The sequence below is a fragment of the Tubulanus polymorphus genome, chromosome 11 (assembly GCF_964204645.1).
Source record: "Tubulanus polymorphus chromosome 11, tnTubPoly1.2, whole genome shotgun sequence".
In the NCBI taxonomy this organism is placed as follows: domain Eukaryota; kingdom Metazoa; phylum Nemertea; class Palaeonemertea; order Tubulaniformes; family Tubulanidae; genus Tubulanus; species Tubulanus polymorphus.
In genome coordinates this window covers 9295116-9305633 of record NC_134035.1, presented here as the reverse complement: position 1 = coordinate 9305633, position 10518 = coordinate 9295116, and positions in this window count along the sequence as shown.

Sequence of the window (10518 nt, the reverse complement as noted above, 5' to 3'; positions counted from 1 at the left end):
CTACGACCTTCAGACCACGTTTGACCTCACATGCCACAGTCAGAAACTCGCTTCCCAGGGGCGACAAATTTATCGTATAGACCTCAAACCCGGATTCTCCATAAATTAAGGTAATGAGTTGATGGAATTATAGGTTGAAAACAAAGTAGGGTTGAATAATGTATGAAAAATTGTGAAAGTTGAAAATTGGCTTCTCACTCGCATACCGCATTGGAATAGCGGCTGTCTACCGTCAGGTGCTGCTCCTAGGCATAACGTTGGCGGTAAACCAGTGAACTAAATTCATGCTCGCCTGCCAGGGTCGAAAACGAACGAGGGAGCGCGAGCGCAGGATAAAAAGCGCGCATGTCTGTCCCACTTTAAAAAATATTAATTATTTCAAAAAGTCTGGACTCCAGCGTTCAACGTTTATTTAATTCTGTATTTATTATTTGAGGACTGTAACCTTTTAAATCGAACTCGGTTTCATGCTTTCATTTCAGCAGGTTAAGACCCCAGACGAACGATCGACTGACGCTCGAAGAGCACGACCGGAGCCGTCTGACTGGAGCCGACCGCAACAGACTGAAAAAGACTAATGTCTATTTATTAATTGATGAGACCTGTTTTTCTGGGATATTTTGCTTACTTTTTGGGGTACATACCTCATTTATGTCTTAACAGAATGCCAAAAATCGCGGACAACAACTGAATATCCGATATATTTCCAGTTCTGTACCAATTAGATGGATTGGCAAAAAGACTCCTTAAGTCCAGTTGAATGAGAGAGAAAATCTTCCATTTTGTCAAATTTCTTGGATTTGAACATTGTTACCATGCCTACGCCACCCTGATTTAGTTGTTGAGACCCCACAAGAAAAATAACTTCATTTTGTAGGCATGGTGACAATGTAAAAATTCAAGAAATTTGACAAAATGGAGGATTTTCTCTCTCATTCAATTGGACTTAAGGAGTCTTTTTGCCAATCCATCTAATTGGTACAGATCTGGAAATATATCGGATATTCAGTTGTTGTCCGCGATTTTTGGCATTCTGTTAAGACATAAATGAGGTATGTACCCCAAAAAGTAAGCAAAATATCCAAGAAAAACAGGTCTCATCAATTAATAAATAGACATTAGGCGGCGCTAAATTCTAGAGTCGAGAATCAAGTAATTTATTCTATATGGCCTTAAAGTTCCTCGATAGGTTCGGCTGGCTACTGGCGCGTATTCAAGGTAAATCCATTCAACAATAGAGACACAATAGCGGTTTTTCAGAGTTGTTGATAGCATTCACATGCCCTATTGAATACGTCACCGGCTGACCACAGTGTAGTACAAGCATAGGCCATTCACCTCTGCACACTCACACTGTGAACATGCTGTTACCGTGGATTCTCCTCCTGGCGATTTTCGCTGCGCTCCCGCTCCTGCTCCTGTTCCTGCTTCCTGAGGAACGACGTCTTTATGTTTTATGTGTTACTGTTCGTCTCTGTGCTGTCCTGTACTGTTGTTCCGTTTTTATTAATCCGTTCTATTTTTCAGGGATTAACCCGTTTTATTTTTCAGGGCCGATTTCTCTGTCGAATTTCAACGTATGCTGTCTTCCTTTGAGTGTTAGTATTCATTGATTCCCTGTGGGTTGCTTCGGGCGGGATTAAGTCTTGTCTTCCTTTGAGTGCTAGTCCGGGCAATCCAGTTGCGCTGCCCTATTTTTGGCTTGGGCAATTTGATAGGTTTGTCAGTTACTGACGTCACCCAGCACACCCTGTCGGTAAATGGTGAAAGTAAGGCGTCGTCATCCTGGTTTTCGCGTTCTGTGTGAGGGCGTGTAGAGGGCAGTATATTCCTGGCTGGCTCATTGTCTGGTGTTCTGGGCATGTGACCAGCGACGGAGAGCTGAAAAGCTTTCGGACATTAGTTTTGTCCCGTACCAGGTTTTCATCGCTCTTCTCTTTTTTTTCATTTCAGGACTCCCAAGATGAAGAAGAAGATGCTGGAGGCGACTACAGAAGATGGCGAAAAAAGAACACTGAACTCAGCAATATTGAAAGTTAAGTTGATACATGTGTAAATTACGTTGTATGATACAGAAAGGATTGTGTAACTTCAGAATATCGTTCTTTTACTCATTTCAGGTTAATCCGGAAAGACCCATCTAAAATCTACCCACTAGAAGTGCCCACAAAAGACTCCACGTTGAATGAACCAAACTCCGAAAGACCTGAGCAGCCAAACCTGGCAGTCTCATCCTGCATGGCAACAGGAATGCATACTTACATGAAGCTAAGTTGATTTTTCATATCTGGGGTAGAATGCATAGGCACTGGTAAAGATACAGACGCTGGTCAAGCTCACCATCTCCGCACTACTTTATTGAAGCTCTATGGCCGGTATATTGTTAAAAGTAAATTGAAATATAGCTAGGGCAATGATTGCTTGAATATTTACAATATTAGACGAAATGATTGAGTGAGGTCCCTGGAATATTCTTTGGTCTGATAATTAAAGGTAGATTGGTCAGTTATTGATTAAAAGATTTTTTAAGTATGTACAATTAAGGTAAATTCAATATCTTATGTGAAATTTTCCGAATATACCGTAGATATGTCAGGCCTCATATGGCTTGTTTAACTGACAATCAAGATATAGATAGGACAATTTACTAAACCAATCGCTTAGATACTAGCAATCATTCAATATCTTATAATGTTTGACGAGAAATTCTTCAGGTGTAGATATTTTAGGGCCCCATTAGGCTGGCTTTACTAGTAAAGATATACATCAATTAAACTTTATCGTCGGTTAATAGATTTTTTTACAAATAATATATTGATACATATGTCATTTATAAACATTCGGGCACATTACACTATATATTATATGCTGCTTTACCCATTACATTAATGAATTCCTGGGGGAAAGATGTATAAAATATTGTCTAGGGCTCTATCGAGATCTGGTGTAATATATATGGGGAAAACTATGGACTGCGGGTCTTTTTAGAAACTGTGATTAGGTTTCAGCACTTTGATAAATCTAGAATAAAGAAATCTTTAATTAATCCAAATCATTCCCCACAGCCATACTCTGTGCCTTGTTTTGGGCTATGATTATTGTTTAACTGACAATCATCATATATATAGCTAGGAAAAATTGCTCATTAACCAATGGCTTAGATATCCACAATTAAGATGAATTTAATATTTCATGTAAGATCAAAAACTATTTATATGCTATGTATGAAATAATTTATATGTGATACAGGTCCATTATAAATATCATTAAACTGACAATTGAGATATCGCTGATATATGTATATTTGAGCATATCTATATAATAAGTGAATCAGTCTCATCGACTGATCAGTATTTATATCTCCAACTGCCGTACTAACGGCGACTGGTCATGCTCTTCAATATTGCCAAAATTTACCAAAACCTTACTGATTCAAATGATATCTAAAAGCCATAGGCCTACTGTGTGTCAAGTGACGCATAATAGATATAGTTTATTAACTGACAATTAGAATATAGCTTAGATGAATTACTCATTAACGTATTACTTAGATATCTACAATTAAGGTTAATTCAATTATGTGAATTTTTTTTTAATTCAAGTCCATTGACATTTAAAATGTAGCTGATACATGTGTATCTGAGCAAATTAATTATTTATCTGTATCTAAAGTGAACCTATTGTGTCGTCATACAGCTGTATAAGTTTTGATACATATTGCCAAATTCATTTAACGCAGATTTACTTCCGATTGAAGGGAGATAAAACTAATCTGTACATGCAAAAATTCATTCCTGAATTTGGAAGGGAGAATATTTCAGTTTCACTGTGTATGTCAGATTGAGAGCCTTAATCTGACAGGATATCCTTAACTTAGGTCTTATTCCTCTTGCTGATAGCTCTCTTTTACTAACCCCTCTCCTTCAAACTATATTCCAGCATCATGTCTTGCACCGCACCAGGGAGGTCCGGTCATAACAAGGTCTTTCGATCCTTATACACAGTGTACTGTAAAAGATATAAAAGAACTAAAGATTACAAAGCAATTCGGCTATAAGGGAATTTCTAATTTACCACTAAAAATGTGCTTTTATCTTAATTTCTGATGAATTCAAATAGTGATGAATTCACCACATCTGAAATTCTACTCGTGTAGATTTTCAGGCTCCATATAAATATTAATATTGTTGACTGAATTAAGATGTACGTAGCTAGTATGATGACTAATTAACGGATCGCTTAGATATGTATATAATTAGTTAAAATTAATTCAATATAATGAATTTAAGTGAAAATTATTTAGAAAATAGCGCAGTGGATGAGACAACTGTATCGTGCAATGTTGTCTGTGTCTAACTGGGCCACATGTGTGAGGGATCTGTTGAATCAGTAAGGTTTTGGGGAATTCTGGGTTCGTTAAGCTAGGTATCAAAAGCTCTGATGCAAAATTAGCAGTTGAAATAATGATGAATTCAAATTTATACCGGATCTGAAATTCTTCTCGTGTAGAAATTTCAAGCCCCAAATAAATTATCGTCCGAGACAATTTTAATTATAGCTAGGACATAATTGATTTATTAGGTATCTACGATAAGGATTAACTCAGCATCTTCATATAAGGTAAAAGTGCTCAAATCCAAACCATATGGGTTGATAAGACAACTGTATAATTAACTATTGGCTTAGGCCTATACCCTATACAGGGTGTATTTTAACTCTGTCTCGTGTGCGTTGGATTAATTAAATCATTAAGGCTTTGCAGAATTCTGGATTTGTCAAGGTGTGGGGATGATTCAAGGTTTCTTAAATCTGTAGAACCATGTTGCTTATAGGATCAGTGTGCTCAATGCTGGCAGCGCACTCACTCTAGTTAGTTATATTATCATAATTACAAGATCATTGTATATATTTTACGTGCAATATTTAGAATTACTGAAATTGATGAGAATACCATTCACTGGGCACAGATGTCACCATCTGTGGGTAGAAAACATATCTCTAAAAGTTTATTAATTGACGATAAAGTTAATTTGATAATATGAACATGGTTTAGCTGACAATTGAAATGTATATAGGGGGCAATATTACTAGCAAGTTTGCATTATATGATGGGCCTGGGTTTTAATAAAAGTCTACTGGCCGCTGGGTGTTTAGCACCCATGGAAGAAAATCATCAAGAATTTCTGAAGATAGAAGAGAAACTACAGTACAAAAAAAATTTGAACAGATTTATTATGCATTATTAAATTTGCTGTAACTCTGGTATTCCTCAAGATAGCTAGAGATGCTTTACCCGAATTGTTGTTAAACTATAATAATCAATATCAGATATCTAGAATGAATATAGATTAATTACTTGAATTGTTTAATAATTGACTATTATCAAAATCTACTTTCCGGTCCACATTGCTGATCTTATATATATATATATATATGCATGAATTGACATGTTAATCATGATCAGTGATATTCGAAAGGATTTTCTGCTCACAAGATTTTGCTCTTTTTTTCAGCTATACTATTCATCAACTAGTCATAAAATGTACAAAGTGATCTTCAACCTTGTAATATAGATATTCCAAATCTTGATGTATTAAAATAGGCAGTCAACTTAATTGACCCCAATCAGTCGCCTGCCGGTTCAGACTGGTTGGAAGATTAATTGAATGAACCGGAACCGGATTTCCAATTATGTGCTTGGTTTTAAAGAAGACAAAATTTATGTAAAATCGACCCCCCCCCCCCCCCCCCCCCCCCCGATCACACAACTATATCTGTACTTTGATTTCTGATTTTGAATATAAAACTAGACAAAATTTTTCAACCTTGTAAACTTTCGGACTATTTACATGAAAAAAAGACCCATGAAATGTAAAAAACTTAGACAAAATTATTCAACCTTGTAAACTTTCGGACTATTTACATGAAAAAATAACCAAATTTTGTAAAATATAGTTATTTCCAAAATCTCAATGTATTAAATTAGACAGAAAAAAAGTTATATGAAAAAAATATGTAAAATTAGACAACCAACATAGGAGACCCTCGCCGATAATGAACCCGGCAATCATAAAAGGTTACTTAATATAGATGGAATTATTGCGATAAATTCTAATTGAAAAAACTTGTCATAACAGGATAACTTCTTTTAATCATTGCAGCTAAATTTCAACTATATGAAAAACCCAGCTTGAGATCAACTACTCGTCCAAAATCGACCAACTGGAACAGTGCACAGCCAACTAGAATCAAATCATCAACCGATCAACTTACCCGTAGATGATCCACGCCAATAACGAACCCAGCAATCATAAAAGGTTACTTAATATAGATGGAATTATTGCGATAAATTCTCATTGAAAAAACTTGTCATTACAGGATAACTTCTTTTAATCATTGCAGTTAAATTTCAACTATATGAAAAACCCAGTTGATACATGTGCAAATTACGTTGTATGATACAGAAAGGATTGTGTAACTACAGAATATCGTTCTTTTACTCATTTCAGGTTAATCCGGAAAGACCCATCTAAAATCTACCCACTAGAAGTGCCCACAAAAGACTCCACGTTGAATGAACCAAACTCCGAAAGACCTGAGCAGCCAAACCTGGCAGTCTCATCCTGCATGGCAACAGGAATGCATACATACATAAAGCTAAGTTCATTTTTTGACGCCTTATAAAACGTTACCATTATGAAACCTAAACAATGTTAACCATTCAGCGTCATTTTACAAACGACAGCCGTAAATCGATGTGCAAAACGTCACAGGTCTATGTGTACACAAATAAGCTATCTGGCAAAATATTATTGACATAGATGTAGAATGGCTTCCTTTGATTATATAATGACCTATATTTGAACGTCGAAATGTTATATTGCATTGAATATCATAAGAAGATGTATTGTAATAGTAAAGGATGTATGATTATATCAGAAGGGGCAGGCATAAATAGAAATGATAAGTAAATCGGATTATTCGGTTAAAGGGCGGATGTATACACGATTTGGAAGTCTGATATAAAAGTCAGACCCTGACGTGGGCATGCCAGTGGAATGACGAACTATCTACGATGTGTGTAGGGCCGGCGTGAATTTCATCAGCGGCTACAAGCGGTCAATATGAAAATGTGTAAACATATAATTCCAATATTCAAACTTTTTTAGAAAATATGTTTGATATCAGGAGTATGCAGGTTTCGTGAGATTAGCAATTTATAATAGCATAGCTATCATATATGGTCCCGCGTCCTCTGATGGCATGTGTATTAGGTGACAACTCAATTCAATTCTTTATTGATCCTTATTACATTGAAATTTCGGGATAAAATTCCCAAATTCAATAAATACAAATTTTAAAATAAATTAATACAACATACATGACACACGGGTAATTCATACAGAACAACATAAGCATGTTATTTTAAATGACAATGTCTACTTCAACCCACCCAGACTCAAGACTCTAGGATATCGAGTGACAGCCAAACCCGTGGCCCGGGCCGGCTGGCTAGGCCACACGATATGCTCGAAGTCATGATGAAGCAGACATCAGAAGAGCTCGTTCTTCAACCATGGAGGCAATGAAGTTGCAGACCAGCTAAGAGGCATAAGTAAATGAAGTCGGTCGCAAGTTCGCGATCAATTATTGAGAATTTTCAATAAAAATATTTAAACCACTACTAGAGTCGAAGACCCGCTGTATCATCTACCCAATCGCCAAATCTCATTATTCCCCAAATTTCTTAAAACATCGATTTCAAATTTGCAATTCCACATGAGCTTAGCCCAGAAATTATACATTTTTTTCGCAGGCGTCAAATAATTTTCTAAAATTAATTTTCTTGTTCATATCCGGGGTAGAATGCATAGGCACTGGTGAGGATACAGACGCTGATCTCCGCACTACTTTATTGAAGCTCTATGGCCGGTATATTGTTAAAAGTTTATTGAAATATAGCTAGGGCAATGATTGCTTGAATATTTACAATATTAGACGAAATGATTGAGTGAGGTCCCTGGAATATTCTTTGGTCTGATAATTAAAGGTAGATTGGTCAGTTATTGATTAAAAGATTTTTTAAGTATGTACAGGTAATTTGTAAGGTAAATTCAATATCTTATGTGAAATTTTCCGAATATACCGTAGATATGTCAGGCCTCATATGGCTTGTTTAACTGACAATCAAGATATAGATAGGACAATTTACTAATTAACCAATCGCTTAGATACTAGCAATCATTCAGTATCTTATAATGTTTGACGAGAAATTCTTCAGGTGTAGATATTTTAGGGCCCCATTAGGCTGGCTTTACTAGTAAAGATATACATCAATTAAACTTTATCGTCGGTTAATAGATTTTTTTACAAATAATATATTGATACATATGTCATTTATAAACATTCGGGCACTTTACAGTATATATTATATGCTGCTTTACCCATTACATTAATGAATTTCTGGGGGAAAGATGTATAAAATATTGTCTAGGGCTCTATCGAGATCTGGTGTAATATATATGGGGAAAACTATGGACTGCGGGTCTTTTTAGAAACTGTGATTAGGTTTCAGCACTTTGATAAATCTAGAATAAAGAAATCTTTAATTAATCCAAATCATTCCCCACAGCAATACTCTGTGCCTTGTTTTGGGCTATGATTATTGTTTAACTGACAATCATCATATATATAGCTAGGAAAAATTGCTCATTAACCAATGGCTTAGATATCCACAATTAAGATGAATTTAATATTTCATGTAAGATCAAAAACTATTTATATGCTATGTATGAAATAATTTATATGTGATACAGGTCCATTATAAATATCATTAAACTGACAATTGAGATATCGCTGATATATGTATATTTGAGCATATCTATATAATAAGTGAATCAGTCTCATCGACTGATCAGTATTTATATTTCCAACTGCCGCACTTACGGCGACTGGTCGTGCTCTTCAATATTGCCAAAATTTACCAAAACCTTACTGATTCAAATGATATCTAAAAGCCATAGGCCTACTGTGTGTCAAGTGACGCATAATAGATATAGTTTATTAACTGACAATTAGAATATAGCTTAGATGAATTACATATTACTTAGATATCTACAATTAAGGTTAATTCAATTGTTATTTGAAATTATTTTTGATTCAAGTCCATTGACATTTAAAATGTAGCTGATACATGTGTATCTGAGCAAATTAATTATTTATCTGTATCTAAAGTGAACCTATTGTGTCGTCATACAGCTGTATAAGTTTTGATACGTATTGCCAAATTCATTTAACGCAGATTTACTTCTGATCGAAGGGAGATATAACAAATCTGTACATGCAAAAATTCATTCCTGAATTTGGAAGGGAGAATATTTCAGTTTCACTGTGTATGTCAGATTGAGAGCCTTAATCTGACAGGATATCCTTAACTTAGGTCTTATTCCTCTTGCTGATAGCTCTCTTTTACTAACCCCTCTCCTTCAAACTATATTCCAGCATCATGTCTTGCACCGCACCAGGGAGGTCCGGTCATAACAAGGTCTTTCGATCCTTATACACAGTGTACTGTAAAAGATATAAAAGAACTAAAGATTACAAAGCAATTCGGCTATAAGGGAATTTCTAATTTACCACTAAAAATGTGCTTTTATCTTAATTTCTGATGAATTCAAATAGTGATGAATTCACCACATCTGAAATTCTACTCGTGTAGATTTTCAGGCTCCATATAAATATTAATATTGTTGACTGAATTAAGATGTACGTAGCTAGTATGATGACTAATTAACGGATCGCTTAGATATGTATATAATTAGTTAAAATTAATTCAATATAATGAATTTAAGTGAAAATTATTTAGAAAATAGCGCAGTGGATGAGACAACTGTATCGTGCAATGTTGTCTGTGTCTAACTGGGCCACATGTGTGAGGGATCTGTTGAATCAGTAAGGTTTTGGGGAATTCTGGGTTCGTTAAGCTAGGTATCAAAAGCTCTGATGCAAAATTAGCAGTTGAAATAATGATGAATTCAAATTTATACCGGATCTGAAATTCTTCTCGTGTAGAAATTTCAAGCCCCAAATAAATTATCGTCCGAGACAATTTTAATTATAGCTAGGACATAATTGATTTATTAGGTATCTACGATAAAGATTAACTCAGCATCTTCATATAAGGTAAAAGTGCTCAAATCCAAACCATATGGGTTGATAAGACAACTGTATAATTAACTATTGGTTTAGGCCTATACCCTATACAGGGTGTGTTTTAACTCTGTCTCGTGTGCGTTGGATTAATTAAATCATTAAGGCTTTGCAGAATTCTGGATTTGTCAAGGTGTGGGGATGATTCAAGGTTTCTTAAATCTGTAGAACCATGTTGCTTATAGGATCAGTGTGCTCAATGCTGGCAGCGCACTCACTCTAGTTAGTTATATTATCATAATTACAAGATCATTGTATATATTTTACGTGCAATATTTAGAATTACTGAAATTTATGAGAATACGATTC